Source organism: Ailuropoda melanoleuca, chromosome 7 (assembly GCF_002007445.2).
Source record: "Ailuropoda melanoleuca isolate Jingjing chromosome 7, ASM200744v2, whole genome shotgun sequence".
NCBI lineage: Eukaryota > Metazoa > Chordata > Mammalia > Carnivora > Ursidae > Ailuropoda > Ailuropoda melanoleuca.
The window spans coordinates 104,228,020-104,248,251 of NC_048224.1; the positions used below are offsets into that span (position 1 = coordinate 104,228,020).

Here is a 20,232-nt window from a genome sequence, read left to right on the forward strand (position 1 = left end):
TGAAACATACAAAGATTTTGTTGTTTTTTATCTTCACGTTTATAACCTATAATCACTTATATAACGAAGTGAATTATATAGACCCTAAACAAAAAATTGCACTACGTATGGGGAGAGGGAGGAAATCAGTTGACCTTGCCTAAACACAAGCTGATGTATATTCTAAAATGGATAACTGAAATCGCACAAACCTAAACTTAAGACATAGATTGTAAAACATACAAGATGCATTCTGCTCCTGTGTTGGGCCTCAAGGTTGAACCTTCATGAAATTCCATGTTCTGAAATATAAATTTCATCTTCATGAAATCTAGAATGCCACCCTTTTCACTGAAAAAAAAGGTTTCAGAAATATGTCAAATATTGACATTTGAATTTGGATATAAACTGGTTTGCAGCCCACAAAAACCAAAAAAATTTTGGATCCATGAGAGTGTTGCCGTCCAGGAAATAACTTTTTAGAATACTAAAAAGGATGAATATGTTAAAAAGATATTTTAAAATGATTAAGACCAAACCAAGAATACACTGCTGCAGGTTATAACAAAAACTAGAAAGCTGTATTTTCTCTATTAGAAAAACTCTTTGATTGTAAGAAAAACTTGTGATTTAATAATAGGTGTTTAGGAAGAGAATAAGGTGTTTAGAGAGAATAAGATACTTTATTTTAACTTAATTTATAGTAATTCCCATGTCTTTTTAGCCAAAGACCACTAGGAACAAATCTGTAGTTAAACAAAGTTGAAATCATTTATTCTTTGCAACAAGAGGGGATACATACATAACAATACATACATACATACATACATAACAATACATACATACATACATACATACATATATACAATAAACATGCTTGCTCAGAGAAAGAGATTATCACCTTGGATTTTTATTTTATTTTATTTTATTTTNTATAGTAATTCCCATGTCTTTTTAGCCAAAGACCACTAGGAACAAATCTGTAGTTAAACAAAGTTGAAATCATTTATTCTTTGCAACAAGAGGGGATACATACATAACAATACATACATACATACATACATACATACATACAATAAACATGCTTGCTCAGAGAAAGAGATTATCACCTTGGATTTTTAAAAATCTAGCTATATGCTGGTTTACCAAGGGCTAAACCTAGGGCCACAGAATAATTGAGACTAAAAGGAGAAATAAGGAAGTTAATTCCATCACTGTTTTTAACAGCCAAAAATTAAGAAACAAAAAATCATTGTGATTCATTTATATAATGTAATATTAAATACAGCTATGAATGGACCATAGCTTCATACATTAATGTGTATGTAATTAGTACCAATCTAATTATGATGGAGAATGGAATAATCAAGTTCTGGAATATGACTCTTCTTACATCCATACATGACTATTCAAGAACATATACAAAATTGAAATGAGTTACAGAGACATAAACATATGTAATAACACTATTTTTTAAAAATGCAAGGAAAGAAGGAAAACAAAATTCAAAATATGGGTGACCTCTGGGTATATTCAGGGAGACTGAATAAGAAAGCATTAATAGAGGATAAAAAGGGTAGATAGAAGTAGATGTTATTACATTTCTAACTTTTAGGTTTATGTTGATTTCATGATTGCTCATAATATAACCAAAACACCCACTGGCACTCATATAGCCAAAACATAAACACAGAGCTACTGACAGACTAAGTTGTCCTCGTGTCCTCAAGTAAAGATTATGATTAATCAAATTCTGTTCACCTGGGAGCCAGATTTTTTTTTTTTTAAAGTTTGGACACCTCCATCAACAACAAAGCCTATTCCATTTACTGAATTAATAATTCTTACTACAGTGACCCATGGAGTGTTAATGTGTTGTCACATATACAAGTACTACTTAAACGGCATTGTCTGTGTGACAGACCGGAAACATAAAACCCTTTTTTGGATGATATACCTGACTACTTATTCTGACAGTTGTCACTAACCCCGCTGTTTATGTGTGAATCCTTAGATTATCACTTAAATTTAAAAAAAAATAGTGTTAAGGAATATTAGCTATCTTCATTTAATAGGCTCACTTCATTTAAATAAAGATGTAAAGTTTGAACAGAAAATTTTGTCATTTAGGGGTCATTCACTCTTAGGAGAAAAGGAGCTACAAATTACAAAACCTGAAATACCCAGTATAAAAAGAAAAAGTGGAGATCACTTGTAACTGTAGAATGCTGGCTTCTGTTTCCCATGCTTAACTTATTCTGAGGTCATCAGGGTGTTGTTGCTAGGAATTTTCAGACATTTATTGCTCATGATTTCTGGTTATCCTCCACTAAAGACCCATTCAAGTGTGTTTTATTTCCCCTTGTTTTATTATTTTAATCCCCAAACACCTACTTAAAGTTAACATACAAAATCAGGGAAAAGCTTGTTTTAACCATCTCTGAGTTTTTTCATTGATTCTTAGAAAATTCATTTTTGAAGCATTGACTTAATGATAGATAGATAGATAGATGGGTAGGTAGTAGATAGATTGATGATAAATAAATAGAATGTAAGGTCTCAATTATTAAGAAATCCTCAGAAGATTGTAAAACCAAATGATATCAAAAGTTTGTTTTCTGAATTCGTTGATATAGCATATGTTGCCTTGCATTAATTCTATAATATTTCTATAAAATGAACTAAAATATGAAGTCCAAAAATTGATTAACATTAGATCAAAAGAAGTATAGTTTTGATATCATATTGCACTGACAAAGAGTACATTATCTGAAAGAAAAATAGTCAACTCTCGTTTATTATACCTTGGTAGTATTTTGTGTGTGTGTGTGTCTGTGTAGGTGTGCATAAAATAATGAGCTAATGTCTTAAATTATATAGTGCATCACCAAGCAGACACATAAATTTGAACATCAGAAGACACTTTTTAAAATTTAATTTGAATATTCCTGAGATGATATCTGAACTATTTATTATTTGTATGTCACCTGGTAAAATCTAAATTAATTAGTATTCTTGACAAGCAGTAAGATAAAGACTGACATGAAAAAGGATAAAAGCAAGTTTGGGTGGCTCATTTGGTTAAGCGTCTGCCTTCAGCTCAGGTCATGATCCCAGAGTTCTGGGATCCAGACCCACACTGGTTCCCTGCTCAGCAGCGAGCCTGCTTCCCCTCCTCCCAGCTCTTGCTATCACTAATTCTGTTGCTATCTCTGTCTCTCTCAAATAAATAAATGCATAAATAAAATCTTTTCTTTAAAAAAAGCAAGTTTGTAAAAGTAAAACCCACAATGTTAAATGCAATGTACAGTTTCCCATGCTGCTTATACCTGTGCCCTTCTACCCGTTTTCAAGTACAAAAGAGATTGGCTTGCTCATCAGTGGCTAGTCTATATCTGAGAGCTTGTTATCTGGTTGGAACTTGGATTGCTCTAACTTGGCAACCATCCCATGTGCTGGAACTGCTCTGTGGAATCTGGTATATTTAGTTGTTTATATTGCTACTGAGATACAGACAAAATTCAGCCTTGACAGTCAATAGGACAAAAAATTATAAACAGAAAGATGTTATCATTTACTGATGACATGGCAGAACTCTTTTCCATATGTTAAAAGGATTAAGGCATTACAATATTCTTCAGAGTTATCAGTGGAAAAGAGTTCAACTATGTGACTTACCCATAATAAAATAAATATAAAAATCTCAGGTCCATTAAAATTTTAAATTTAAAAGTGTTTTTATTCATCAGGCTTAGAGATTATTTTGGTATTCATAATCTCCCTTGCATTCCCATTTCCATACTGTTAGTGATAAAGACTTTCCGTACAGTGGGCCAATCTATATCCATGCTCTTCAGCAAAACAGATAAGCTTTTTTTTTCTGTCAAAACATTTAATTATAAAGTTGTTCGTGTTAGTTAAGAAGTAAATCATTTAAAGGGTAAAAAAGATTAAATGTAATCTTGAAAGGAAAATGCTTACAGATAAAAAGGAAAGAAACTTGTAGTCAAAGAGAGAAAGTAATTTGTCTTTTCAAGATAGTTAATGAGCTTCAGATACTCTTTGATGATGAGAACGAGTATGATATACACACAAAAAAAGCTTTAATGAAGTATAAAATTATAACAGATAATGAAGTTCTTTTTTTAGAATATGCAATTAGTAACTGTTGGATTTTCTATTCCTTAAAATCATAAATATATTGACAATGTTGCATACATGTAAAACCATTTTAAATAAGTTATAAATTCAAATTCAAGATAATCAAGATAGAACTAACTTTTTCTCCCCCCCAATTCTCCTTTCTGAAAGATAGGGGGGGAAAATATGTTTAAGTATACAGGATTTCAAAAAGGTTTATATTAAACTGCTTGGATGGTAATGGTATAGGCATTAGCTAAGGAGATTTATTTAACTGGAAGGTGAAGAGGATTTATGGTGGTACTCTGAAAAAAGAATTTATGAATAAAATGAACAGAAAATGTTAACAGACTGCTAATTTGGAAAACAAGAGTTAGTGGAATTTTATGTAACTTTTAAAATCATAATACCAGAAACAAAGTAAGAAACGACAAACCATTTGACAGTAAATATGTCAAAATTAATTTAAACCTTCCAGTAGGAAAGCAAGGTCTCTCCAAGTACTTCTATTTTGTGATGATTTTTCTCTTTTCCGTACTAAGCGTATAATGAAATAACTAGCACAACTGTCAAATGCATATGTAAAAGGATGCTGTCTGCAGATACATGCGTAAGGATGTTATTTGCAGTACTGTTTGCATAGAAACATGTAAATGACTAAAATGTTCAATAATAAAAAAATTGTTTAAATGCAATTTAATTCTATAAAAAGCCGTCTGTGCCTATCAAAAGCTTTAGGTAGATATACATCTTTTAACAAGAAAGATAATAATCAGCTACTAAAATAAAGTATAGAATAACATATATACTCGGGCATGGTTTACAATATACAAATGTATTGGCTTCGCTGCTCATTTCTTGGTGCAAATAGTCTGCTGAAATTATGTACTAACTGAAAAACATTGGTTTGGGCAGACACGCTTTTGGGATTTATCAGGATTTTCACTATTAGATATAGTACTATGATGTTTAAAGTATTTTAAAGAAAAATATACAGATGAGAAAAAGTAAATTTGACATTAAAGAGGAGGCAAGCAGTATTTTACGCACTTCGCTTTGAAGTTGACTAAAAACTTCTCTTGACTTGAATTACTGAGTCCCCTTTTAAAATAATTGTAATTGAAAATTATTATTTTAAAAAGCCCCATTCTTAGATGACCAAGAATCTAGGTATAATTTTACATATATCATATGTAGTTGTTGAGGATTGTATTAAGTAATTGCCTTTATTAATGATCCTCAAGCAAAACAGAGTACGCTCCAAAATGGGGGTGGTTTTATCTAATCAGTTGAAGGTTTTAAGAGAAAAGACAGGTCTCCAGAAAAAGAAAAATTCTCCTCTTTACTGCCTTTGGACTCAAGACCACAAAATCAACTTCTCTGAATTTTCAGCTTGCCAGCCAGCTCCGCAAATTTTGGTCTTGCCAGCCCCCACAACTGTGCGAGCAAATTCCTTAAAATAAATCTCTTTCTCTATGTCTATACGTACCGTTGGTTCGGTTTCTCTAGAGAACCCCGTCTAATATAGTAACTAACAATGCTAAATGTATTAAAGCCAAAGTTGAATTGCAGCGGGTTTAAATTCAAATGCCTTTAGGGACCGAGCAGATTATTGAAATTAGAAAATCAGATGGCTATGAAACATTAAATAGTGGCGGGTATGATGGTGAAATTGACTCCTGTTGAAAGGAATTCAAATGAAAATACTTTAAACGGTGTATCCCAATCAAAAATGCTTGTAGGCTGATTTAGCATGTGGAATGCCCGTGTGATTTAGTTCAAAGAATTAATAGAAGTGGGAGAGAACTGTGGATTGGAATGATTAGATAAAACTTCATGGAGTTAAAGAGATTTTGAACCTTCCTTGACCAAGACTGGTTTAATGTTTCCTGTAACTTGACTAAACTTTAGACAGGATTCTTCCTGACTCTGGGCCCCTGACATTCTTTTTTTAGAGTCTTTGCTTGAAAAAAACCTATAGTTATAAATCCTTTCTCTGCTCCTTTGAATGTAAATCTTCTTCAAAGCTTCTTGCTAGTTTACAAAATAGGAATGTCTTTCTCAAAGAGCCTAACTTTGGCAGGCTAACTCCAAATTGTAAAGCTTCCTCCTGAGGAGGGTAGGAGAGAGTTTCATTTTGGTAAAGCCAATTAGGAAACGCAGGTGGCCTAAAATCCCCCAACTCCTGCTTTTAAATATCTCCAGCCTTTTATTTTAGTGGAGTGGAGCTCAAACAGAGTTATGACCTCTCTCCCTTAATTTAGTAGCCTCTGAAAAAGTCTTCCTTGACTATTGAAATTTGTCCAGTGCAATTTTTGCCTGGATTTTGTTTTCATATTTTCATTGCAGTTTACATATGGATACAAATAGATATGGATACTTGAAAATTTGCTTTTGACTAAGAAAATAGCAAAAACAACAACAAAAAACATCGATTTCAGTAGTGTTATGTATTCCCTCTTCTGATTTTTTCTCCTTTTTCTCTCTAAGTCATCAGGAAGCCTACACAATTAGTAGAGGCATAATTCAAAATAAGACAAACAAAATAAGAGACATGATTTCACTATAAAGAAGCTTTATTTCCAGAAGATTTATAAGTCACAATTTCATCCTGGTTGATTGATGAGCCCTAAGATTATGTAGCCCATTTGTACATCTCATTGAATCACTGAAACTGCAGATTTTCCCTTCTTTTTGTCAATTACATTTAAGTCAAATGCTCATTTAGCAACTGTGATACATATATTCTCTCATAATCAGCTGAAAATTTATTCTACTCTTCAGAGACATAAACATAGATATAATTATAGACTTAAAGTATATACATACGGAGAGAGAGAGTAGTAAAGACATTAAGTTGAAATGAAAATCTTAATGAAAAAATCCCCAGCTATATCACCAAATATCTTAGCCATTTTACATTATAACAAATAATTCCTTGGAAGAAATTAAGCTTTTAATATTTTTCCCTATATCATTAATGAGCTATAGCAAGAATCATAACTTTTATCCACTGGCCTGTTCTGTTTTGTTTTAAATTTTATTCAAAGGCCTTTAACTAATAAGTTACAACAGAAATCTAATGATATCACTCTCACATATTCAGACATTCCTCAAATACCTATTTTTAAAGTTTACAGCACCTGTGAGATATATAATAATTGACATGTATAATATATACACATATATGTACATATATGTCCATATGTACTTATTTTTCCTTTTCAGTTAATATAGGCTTTTGTATTATAGCACTGAAACATTTTTATAACAAGATGAAAATATTATTTTGATAACCCAAGTCCTAATAAGAATTACTTTAGGAATAAAGAAAGCTCTTTAATAAAAATGGAAAGTAAAAAATAATATATAATTTGGAAGAAGAGCAGGTTCAAATTTCACAATGTTGAGTTTCCCTCAGATGAAAGGCAGTCAGAGATACAGAACCTATTGTAAACTTCAATCTATGTCCATGAATTTCTTAAAGAAAACAGAAGAGTCACCAGATAATTGAACACTTTACAAGGTCAGGTCCATATTTCCAGCCTCTGCTAAAGCAAAAGCAAAAGGTAAGTATTTGGTGGCTCAGTATACTCCCTACATATCTTTTATGATTGTGGCAATAAAAAAATATGAAGGAAATGTATTCAAAATTCACCAACTAGTATCACTGGATGCCTTTAGAGTAGAAAACAAGAACAGCAATATTAGCCACTGGCAATACTGAATAATTCATTTCCTAATTTATTGCTGTACTTAAATTCAGAAACCAAATGCAGAAGTACAGGACAGGTGAGTTGTGAATTTCCAACAGTTTAAGTGAAAAAGACCTGGAATTTAAGTTGACTACAAGTGGAATATAAGTCAATGGCATGACAGGACTGTCAGAAAGGCAATTTGACTTAGAGAGAACTAATACAACTGCAGTGTCCATATTAAAGTAGGGAACCATTCCTAGCTGTCATCCCTACTCAGACAACATTGGATATAGCAAGATCAGCTCTAAGCACCACAAGTTACAAAGAAACTCCATAAAATCTAACACATTCAAGTGGGTTTTGTGCATTTGTTTTAAAAATGTGGCTAAAGAAAATAAAAACATTTTCCTTAAGAGTTAGAGATAGGGATAGGGAGTACTATCTTCAGTTGTTGAAAATGTTCTCAAAATTAAGATTGATTTTTGTTACGGACTACATGCTTGTGTTCCCTCAAAATGCGTATCTTGAAATCTCAACTCCTAATGTGATATTATTTGTAAGAGGGGCTTTTGAGAGGTAATTAAATCATGAGATTGGGGCCCTGAATAGGATTTGTGCTTTTATGAGAGAGGAGAGCTTGCTCTAACTCTCTGCTCCTTGCCAAGTGAGGATAGAAGGAAAAGCTATCTCCAAACCAGAAAGCAGGCTCTTGCCAGATATTGAATGTGTGCCACCTTGGACTTCCCAATCTTCAGAACTAAGACACCCAGCGTGTGGTATTTTGTGAGAGCAGCTGAGCAGACTAAGATAATTTCATTCCTTCATTCTGCTATTAACTCAACAAACATCCATCGAATGTTGAATTTCTGCCATACACTGAGCTGGGCAAAGATATTACAGTGGTATTATTGAGTCGGGCTGGAGGTTAAGCAAGATATCTGGGTTACAAATAAGCCCACTGAATTTTGTTATGTTACAGCTTACATGGCAGTAGCTCTCAATGGAGACAAGAGACTGTATAGCTACCTGAAAATACTTTGAAATTATAAACATTCCAAAGTTATTATATTCAATGGATTTGAGGGGAGAACTTGGAATATTTATCTCAGGAAAAGAAAAGGTTCTCTACATATTCTTATCTCTTGGATAAAAATCACTGCTATAAAGTTTCACATGAGTCAGATTATGGAAAATAATATTGCCATTTGCAAAATATCCTTTGGTCTGAGGAGATATCTTCTGATAAATATAAAGTCTAGTACTTTACAAAGAGTCAGCGTTCATTAAATGCTTATTAAATGACCACTTTATCTAAAGAAGTGAGTTTTACAACATTTCATGTGGAGAAAGAGATAGTCATTTAATTCAAATTAAAACATCCTATACGCTGCATGTCTTAGAGCAAATGGCTAGTACACAATTGTTTTAATCAAAGGAATGTACTATAAAATTTGGATTTCTACCTCATGAAGAAGCATCTTATTTCTTACCGAAGTCATATTATTTTGAGGGACTAAATTAGCTCATGATAATTAGGTACTTAAAAGGGGCACTCGTTTTTCAAACCAAGATAACTGAGATAACATTTTATATACAGAGGGAAAAAATGTGAAAACATGAAACACTTAGTTACTGACTCTGAACTAGGTAAAATTGAATCTAGAATTCCACTAAAAAAGATTTCTGTTATACCATATCCTTTCATTGTTTGTTCTAATGATAACTTTGTCTCTACAAACCCTACCTTTCTCATACTCTTCTTAACTATTTGATGGTTTCCAACCTGATTTCCCTGTATGTTCCTCCTCATCTATTTATGCCTTAAGACACAGGGTTCTCTTAGACTGGAGTTTTGCTCCTTGGGTCTTATCAATATTTGTCAGCACTTCCCAAAGTGAAGGCATATGAGTAATGAGCGATATGAGTAACGAATGCTGTGTCTTGAAATCTCTGGATAAAGCAGCATAATAATGTGTTTAAGGGCACAGACTGGATTCCCGCAATCCAAGACTGAATCTGGCTGAGATACCTCCTTTCTGGGTGAGCCCTGGAAGGTTATGTATCTACTCTGCAAATTTCTTCCTCTGCGTAAAAGATTACTATCACCAACTTTAAAGTATTGTGGTGGATTGTATTTTATGTTATTTTGTTGTTGCTGTTGACTTTAAATGATTTAGTATATGGAAAACCCTTTGGTGATTAGCACACAGGAAGCTCCCTATAAATATTTGCTATTAATAATATTTTTATTATAAATAGTATGACAACACCTTCAATTTTTTTGAAATGCTAATGAAGCTCTTATAGTCGAACTACCATCCTTCAACTTATTTGAGGTCAAGTTACTCTATGGTGTTTCAGGCCAGACATTCCAACTTCTCACATTCACTGAAGTCTACATTTATTTGAATGTTTCCTCTTTAACAGCCCTTGGTTCCAGCCGTTTCTGTTAATAATCACTTTCACATTCACAGCAACTGTAAAAGGTGGGTGCTATCTTTGGCTCCGATATAAAAATTAGCAAATTGAAAAAAAATTGTTAAATCAAGACCTATGTTTGGTCTTACCTCAATCACACAGCTAGGATTTGACCTTCGGCATTTAACTCTTCAGCCAGCACTCTCAACCATCATGTCTCCCCAGTGTCTCAGAGAATATGCCTCTAATCTATAAATCACCCATAATCTCTCATTCCCATAACATTTACCTCTCCCTTCCCACTGAGCCTGTATCCTTTAAACATTGAAAAATCTCATTCTTAGTAAATTAAAAAAATTATAATAATTTGGTGACTGCTTTTATGCCTCTCGTTTCTCTTAAAATAGAAACATTTAAAAAACAAACAGACAAAAAACCCTTGCTCTCTGCAAGCACAGAACTTCTTTTCTTTCCTAGGTCCATTGAAATCTCCACTTCTTTTTTACCAAATGATTATTCTTGCTTAGGTCACTTGTGACCTAATCAGTTCTATATGCAAAGAACACTTTCTTACTTTGACTTTTTCAACATGCCTTGTTCCCACTACTTTTTCTCATGTCTTTTTACTTGAATGACACTATTTGTTCCAGTATTAATCCTTGTACCTCTCTATAATTATTCTTTTTTTTTCTATACTCATTCTTTCTCTATATTCTTATCAGTCCTTGTCCTCTGCCTACCCTACAAATATTCCTGTTATTAGAGATTTCATTTTGGGTCCATTTCTCATTCTGCCTATCCCCAATCTGTGTCTTTAATATTTACTAAAATCTCGGGATTTTGTAACTTTACCTCCAACTCTTGCCTGTTCTCTGAGCTACAGATGGAGACTTCAAATTATTTTTCCATGTCTCTTTCTGTGTGTATCCCAAGGAAGTCTGTGCTCCTGTCCATGCCTACGGTGATGTTTTTACTTCTCTCAAATTAGTTATTTGCCTCAATTATTTGAAATTCATAGCTGCTTCTTCCAATAATGCTTATTCCAAGATAGTTGGGGAAATTTTTTCAGTCTTGTATCAACTAACCGATTTTAGGAACCATGATGATTCACAGGAGAACACCTGTTTCTTCAAGTGAACTCCTTGGCTTCTTCTCATAGGATGGCTTCTGTTCTTGCCTGGAAAGTGCAATCATACTTAATTTGCACATCTTCCATTTTGCCCCTTTTTGTTGAAATAGGTCCCAATATTCCAGTTAAAGTTAAACTATGGACATTTTAAGAATTTTCATTTTACGAATTTTTTCTAATTTACAATTTACATCATATTTTAAAAAATCAATGACAACTTAAGTATATGGAAATGATAATAGAAGTATTAGGAGTAGGAATGGCAGTTTATCACTGGCAGTACTTTGTCATATAAAGTGAGTTTTTCTAACCTATTCAATATTACTTTTCAACTGTCTTATGGATCCCTAGTAACAAGAAAAATAATAAAAATTAACTAAGATTCAAGTATGATTTATAAAGAGACAAATATTTCATGGAGATTTAGAGAAGAGCTGGTGGGGAATTTGTAATCCTGGATGTGAGTAGTGTTTTGTTTTGTTTTTTTTGAATGACAGTTTTAATACGGGTTCTTATTGGAGTTTCAGAAAAGTAGTCTTTACTTAACATTAACATGTACTACTCCAAAACTCTAGATTTTTTGAGAACAAAAAAAAGTGTTGGTTCAAATAGATTCAAGCAAATTCAAAAAAATATTGGTTCAAAGAAATGCATAATTTTTATTGACACCATAAATCAAATGCCAGGTGTTCGGGGACTAGATGCTCTGCTTACAGGAGATGCTTAGACAGCTCAGGTTCATAAACTGAGTCATGGAAGACTACTTAAAGATTAATTATGACATTGAATTTTTAAAAAACACAAACTCTCAGATCAGATGATTAAAACATAACAGTATGTACAAGCCCATGGTAATTACTGCAATTTCAAACAATTTTTCATAAAATTGTGCCATAGTTTTTGCAAGAAAAGCTTTTCTAACACTGCCGATAAGAGGGAAAATAATGCCACATTAAAATTTTTTCCTCAACATAGATTTCCTATTAAAAATGTATTTTTACATTTACATTTACATTACAAATGGGCCTGTGTGAGAAAAGTAATATAACTAGGACATTTAACACTGCTTGATGTATTATACTTCTGTAAAATTCTCCTGGTGAAAACAAACCAACAACAAAAAGCAGCCAAAGCAAGTAAGCAAGCAAAGAGCATGTGTAGACGACCGTATTGATAAGCACGGAAATGCTGCTTGAGTGACTGTCATAATTGCAGAGTGGGGCTGTCAGACAGCTTTGAAGTTTCATCATTTGCAGAATATGTACATTTAAAAGTGAGGAGCATTGGCATAGCACTTGGTGCCTCATATTATTTTAAATTATAATGAGCAGTTGATGTGAGAATATAAAGGAAAATAAATATGTCAGTTTCTTATTCAGAAACCCCAAGCAATATAAAATTAACAATAATAAATGTTTAGTTTTATTTTATTTTATTTATGTGTGTCAGGCCTCAATGATATCATCAACTATTGTATGTCAGTTAAAATGAATTAACTGTGTTAACCTTTTATAGACATGGTTACATCTCAAAAATACTTTGCTCAGATGTGATGAGTTCGCAGAAAAAAAATACATGATGTATGTGCAGTTTAAACATATACATATATGCACATTGTTTACAAAGGCATATTTATAAAAAAAGTATGATGGATGGATCATAAAATAATAGATGGCAAAAATGCATAAAAACATTCAGAAAGCGCTATTGAGAACAGAGGAAAGAGAGAGCAAAAGTGCTTCAACTCTACATACTATATTATTGTTCTTTTTTTTTTTTTTTTTTAAGTAGGCTTTGCACCCAGCGGGGAACCCAACACAGGGCTTGAACTCATGGCCCTGAGATCAAGACCTGAGCTGAGATCAAGAGTCGGATGCTTAACCAACTGAGCCACCCAGGCATCTTTATCTTATTGCTTTTTAAAAAATTATCTGAGAGATATATTGCATAATGTTAACTAACAGTTTAATATATTCTAATCTGAGTACTGGATACAAGGCTCTATTGTTGCATTATTCTATATTTTAAATGGTTAATATTAAAATCCATGAAATATAGCCAGTTAAAATATGCTTCAATAAGAGTGAGCAAAACAAAACAAAAATAAAAATAAGAGAGATGACAGAAGACTAAGGTTAATAATCAAAATACACATCATGAAATACTAAATACTTGCTAAAGAAGCCTCATGAATAATATTGAAACACTCAAGTTTCTCCTTCAGAAAAATACAAGATTCAATTATCTATAAGTTTTCACAGGGGCCCCTGGGTGGCTCAATCGGTTAAGCATCTGCCTTCAGCTTAGGTCATTCTCCAGGAGTCCCAGGATGGAGCCCCATGTTAGGCTTCCTGCTCACTGGGGAGTCTCCTTCTCTCTTTGCCCCTCACCCAGCTCATGCTCTATCTCTCTCTCTCTCACACTCTCTCAAATAAATTAAAAAAATAAAATAAAAAGATTTCACAGGGAAAAAAACCCCAGATTTTAGAAGTAGCAAAGCAATACTGGGTCCTGGAACGAGAAAATGTCACTTTTTCAAAGTAAAATAATTATAATTTTTTTTAATTCTGAAAATGCTTATGATAAATATGAATTACAACCAATGTTTCAATAACTTTTAAAGGACAGAATTTTTTTTACATTTTGAACATAGAACATTATATCTTGTGAATTGTCCCCTTATTAATTTTCACTAAGTTAATCTTTCAAAGTTGAAGAAGAATAATAATTAAATTTTTTGGAAAAGCCCAAACTAAGCTTCATTGATCTACTATCTTGTATTTATTTTTACTACTAAGGTAGCATGGTATTTGTAGTAACTTCATAAAGTACAGATTACTCAAAAGGAAAACAAAAAACTGCAAACTAACAACCTTTCTGAAATCCCTAAAAAAATTTATAACCAGTGTTTTGCTCTATAGATTACATTATAAAATATTTCGTATTCATGAATATATTTTCATGTATAATATACATACCTTCCCATAGGCAGCTTCTATAATAATACATAAGAAATATTACTGAGACACAAATATTTGTATATATTCCATTTTAAATTTTAAAATGTTCAGCATTCTATTATTACTGAATCCTCTCCATATTACATATTAAGTTGTTTCAATTTTTCACTATTTTAAATACTTCCATTATGCAAATATAAAACAAAAACTTATTTGGACACACCTTTATATTAAACTCAAGAATAATGATTATTTTAAAGAGTATGTACACTTAAAGTAATTTGACTTATCTAGAGTTGTCTTCTATAAAATTGCACTAACACACATTTTTGGCATTTTATGATTTTGTCTCTCTTCAAATCTACATTCTGGCTTTATGCAATTCTCATTCTATGTTATTAGGAGCTGCTCTTCATATATCCATCACATTCAAACCTTTAAGTTCCCAGGATCCACATTAACTTTTTTCTGTACTTCCAAAAATGCCTTCAAAATGATTTATAGTAGCTATTATAAATCGAATAAAAATGTACTAATTAGCTCTCTGAGACTCAAAGAAATTGTCGATTTCTTCAAAAAAGGAGTTTGCTGGGTTATCTTTTGGTTTGCATTAAATATAACGATCAATTTGGGGATAATTGATAGCTTAAAAATCCAACACAAGAACGCGGTATATGTCCCCATTTATTTCTGTCTTCTTTAATTGTTTTTCAGTAACATTTTGCAGTTGTTGGCATATTACTCTTGCAAGTATTTTATTAAATTGATGCCCAGACGTGATTTGTTTTATGATGCTACTGAGAATGTTATTTTCCAACTTCAAATTCCAATTGGTCCTTGATTATTTTTAAATATAACTGCTTTTTAAAAAATATTGGCCTATATTATGTAATCTGAACTACTCTCAAGATTTTTGAAGCTTTTTTATTGTTTTTCCATTATATGTCTTAGTAATTTTTATATATGCAAACATGTCATCTAAAAATTAAGATAATTTCATTCTACACATTTCCTGTATCTTTATTTCTTTTCTCTTGCCTTTCTAAGACTCATAGTGCAATGTTGACTAGAAGTGATAAGAGCAGATAGGTCTTTTTTTACTTCCTTTGGAGGAACTCATTCTATAGTCATGAAGTATGACGTTGTTCTTTTGTTTTTAATATATGTTTTTTATATGATTGAGAAAATTTCCTTCTCTTCCTCGATTTCTGAGAATTTCAGTTACCCATGGTGCTGAATTTTGTTAAATGTTTTTTTCTGTAGTATTGAAAGGGTATGCTTTTTTACTTTATTTTAAGTTTTATTAACGTTGAAAATTATATCAATTGATTTTTAAGTGTTAATGAATTCACATTACGAACAAACCCCAGTTGACTGTATTTTCTTTTTTGTTTGATGTGATTTGTTGCTAATAATTTACTCAGCATTTTTGAGTCTATATTCCAAAAGGATATAACTCTATAGATTTCTTTCTCCTAATGTTTTTGATCTGTTATCAGAGTTTTGATTTTAGTTTTTGATTTTTCTTTTTGAGTTTAGATTTTGGCATCATTATATAATTAAGAAAGCATTTTCTGATTTTTCTTTTCTTTTTTTTTTTTTTAAAGATTTTATTTATTTATGTGACAGAGATAGACAGCCAGCGAGAGAGGGAACACAAGCAGGGGGAGTGGGGAGAGGAAGAAACAGGCTCCCAGCAGAGGAGCCCGATGTGGGACTCGATTCCGGAACGCCGGGATCACGCCCTGAGCCGAAGGCAGACGCTTAACAACTGCGCTACCCAGGTGCCCCCTCTCTGATTTTTCTGTATGTTGTTACAGCTAGCATAGGATTGAAGGTATTTTTTTTTTCATAAGACTGCATGTAGTTCACTATTAAAATTTTCTGGGTCCAGTGTTTTCTTCATTTCAAGGTTTATAATTACAAGTTCATTTTAAATAAGATATGCTTATTGATCTTTTCTTTTTATTTTTAAGCTCATTTTGGCAATATGTGACTTTCAAGGAAGTTGTTCATTTTCTATCTAAAGTTCCAAATTTATTGTCATAAAGATTTTAAATAACATATCGCTATTATGATTTAATGTTGTAAGATCAACACTGATGTCTTCTTGCTCAATCTAAATTTCAGCAAATTGTTTCATTTCTTTTTCAGGCTGTTAAATAAAACTAAAGTTTTATTTATTTTTTAATCGACAGAGAATTTTGCTGATTTAAGCTCTTTATTTCCTCCTCCCCTCTCCTCAAAACATGGGACGATGATATCAGTCAAAGGCCTTGTGCTCTCTCTTTCTGCTAACCATTATCACCCAACTGAGTTAGCCAACTGAGGTTTTTCCTTGATCACATTTAATGTACAAAAGTGTGCTCTATTCAAAGTACTTTTGAAATATTCAAAATGAAAAAAATCTTGGATTTTTCAATACTACTTTAAGAAAATCTCACAAAAAAGAACATCCTCAGATAATCAAATTGAAATCATAAAAGGCTAAAATATTCAGTAGTTGAGTTAGTTTTTGGCAATCACTCCTCAGCATCCCCCACGTCCCATCACATACCTCTATGTATTGTTACTCCTCTTCTCATTACCTCTCCTTCATCAGAAAAGAATTTAACCACTTACACTTAACAATAACTGTCTTCTTCTTTTAAGATATAATATAAAATGTAAAGAAACACAACCTTATCTCGATCAGTAAAGAGACCTAGCAAACTTAGTCATAGCCTCAAAAGTCATTATTTCACATTAAAAAAAAAAAATCTGACATGGGTCACTACTGTGGTCACTGAGTATGGGTTGCTCCTGTGGTTCTCTAGGATACTCCAGTATGGTCTGATAAAGGATTTTCATCTTACAGTAGAGAGGTGTTGCTGTTGCAGAGTACAGAGGATTGACTACTACAGAACAAGTCAAAGTGAATAGGAATGATGGGCCCTCTGTGTACTAGGAGTTATTGATATAATAACATGTATAGTAAAATGTCCATCATACATAGTCAAATACCAGATCTGCACTCCTAATTTCCATATTTTCAAAAAGATGGCCCCATGTAGTTGGTCTATTTGCCCAAAATAACATGATAGCTAAGAGGAAAGCTACGGGTCAATTTAACTAGAATGTGTCCTAATTGCTACATAAACAAATCAATGATCTACACCTACCCTGTTTAGATAAAATAACGACAAAGATTGTCACTATTAGAACTAGTTTTACAAAATCATCTGCTTCCCAAATTAAGTATTTAAGCAAAGGGTATTATATCCTCATTAGCAAGAATACTCATTCCAGATAAATAAAATGATCCATAACTTAGTCAATTATTCTTAAAATAGATTGCAAGAACACACCAGACTGAAAATCAGAACTTGGGTTCCTTGCAGTGTTATAACATATTACTGACCAAGCTAAATATCATTAAGGTAATATAGTATTGAAAATAATTGCTAATTTATATGTGATAATAACACATAGTTATATAGTGAATTAGTTTGTACCATACTGCTGAGGAAATATAACAAATACTGGAAAAGTGGTAACACACATAGTATCAAATGATGGAAATCAGAAAATTCAGTATTGATTACTTGGACAGACCTTAGTTATACAAAAAAATATTAGTTGCATTATTTTACATAATCATAGGCTTTATCGAATGTAACCGTTACGTTAAATTAGGTATCTCAATAAAATAAAATAGAACAAAATTAGAGAAAAATTGTATTTTGATGACCTTGGAAACACTAAAATTTTAAAACTAGGTAATTATCAAAATGAAATTATCTCTGTATATGAGCTAATATTAATTGAGAAACGAAAATTGTACGGGTTATGATAATGGGCTGTTAGATTTGTAAGTATACACTCTTAAAATTGCTTTGTTACAGAAAATTGATTGTGTCACTTTCAGTTAGAAAGTTATTTCTCTGATCTTCCTTATAAGCACCAACGTAAATTCTGTGTAGAATCTCTCACTAGGAAAAATGTATTCAGACTCCAGAGTCTAGATTTTGCGCTTGTATATATGCAAATTGTCAATTTACAAAGCTTGAATTCAACAGATTATAATTTAAAGTCAATAAACAATATTGTTCTTCTACAAAACCAGAAACAACAAATAAACACAACATTGGAAGAAGTATAAAACCATTGGGAAAGTCTTTACTTTTTCTTTCCTTCCCTCCATCCTTCCTTCTTTCCTTCCTTCCTACATTCCTTCCTTCCTTCCTACATTCCTTCCTTCCTTCCAACCTTCCTTCCTTCCATCTTTCCTTCCTTCCAGTAGTTACAATGTCATTAAAGATGACTGTGGTTTACACCTGTGCAGTTACAGATGAGACTCAACCTAAAAGTCTCAGGAATCATCACCTCAGGTCATAGATTCACACAGGCCAACCACCTAATTTGCTGTCAAGCTCTGGGTCATGTTCTATTGTCTTCATGGACCTCAGGCTCTAAGATGTGAGGTAAAGAGCACTGAGGAGTAGGGAAACATGTCTACTGCAAATGCAATTGTCATATTCAAGGTCATATTCAATAGTCATATTCAAGGAACTTCAACTATGGTGATATGAAGAGGTTGGCGAAATCCTTTCTGTAAAAAAAACCTGTTAAAAATTGCATGATGTACTGGGTGTTATACGCAACTAATGAATCATGGAACTTTACATCAAAAACCAGGGATGTACTGTATGGTGACTAACATTATAATAAAAAATATTACTATAAAAAATATTGACTAAAACTATTGTTTTCAGGCTCAGAAATAGACCAAAGGCAGGCTGCAAATTCAGAAATATTTATTCATGGAAAAATAATAGATCTTCATGAAAGAATTGCACTTGTCGGTGGCTTTCTCACCAAGGCCTCTCCTATTACTCCACAGTTGATGTAAGTTATGGTTTTACAAGGATGTCGCTGGTCCCCCAAATAATCAGCTTTGCCCCAGAGTGAGCAGAATGGATCTGGGGTCAGACAAAACCCCATAGCTTTGTCCTCTAATAGTGGCGAACTTAGTGAAAAACAAGTGGGTAAAACCCAGACCTTTTATAGTCTGGGGTAATGGCATACAAGCCAGAAATTTAACCAGGAGACCCTGAAGCAAAAGAGCCATATGTCCTCCACACACACCTAGAAACTGCGCACATGCCCGGGAGACATCCAAGAGGACCTGGTGAAGAGAAAAGGCCTTGAAGACTTGCTAAGTGGCTGACCTTTGAATGTGCTTCCCAGCCTACCAGGGACCAATCAGCAGAGAGTTTAAGTCTTAGAGGCTTGAAGCGTTGGCGTACTAACTGCCCAAATTATTGACTGAACACTTAACTACATAGATACAGGAATGGGTGCTTGGAAATCAGGTTAAAAATTAAACGGAGAATATAAACATCAAGCAGAAACATCAGTGGGCATACACAGACTGGGAAACAGCCCAGGAGTTCAGAATAAAAGAGAATATGTGACCCCATAGTCAGTGAATTGAAATGAACTCTGAGTGGGCCTAGATGTTGCCCTTATTACACAAAAGTTCACAAACATCTATTATAAATACGTTTGAAACATTAAGAGAAACTATGCTTAAAGAATAATTATTCAAAACATATATTTTTCAAAAGTTCTGCTTAAAACAGCACATAAAAGCTACATGGACTTTATTAGCTCAGTAAATGAAATGATTTTAAAATATGAATACCTTTTAAAAAGTTAAAGTGATAATGATAAGGGGAAAAGACAATAAACATGTTTCAGATGAAAGGGTTATATATTCGTGTCATTTTCCAATGGCATAATATGAGATGAGACACTGGGGGGAATTTTATTTCTATAATACTTAAACTCTTCCTTCATGAGTTTGAAAAATGACTTCTAAATTATATGAAAAATACCTGGTATTAAAATTAGGTCACTCTATTCA

At 32.7% G+C, this 20,232-nt stretch overlaps 1 pseudogene; it reads right to left on the minus strand.

Moving 5' to 3' along the window:
• LOC105234343 overlaps positions 1-19,307 on the minus strand; it is a 119,042-nt pseudogene extending 99,735 nt beyond the window's left edge.
• Positions 19,308-20,232: the final 925 nt, after the last annotated feature.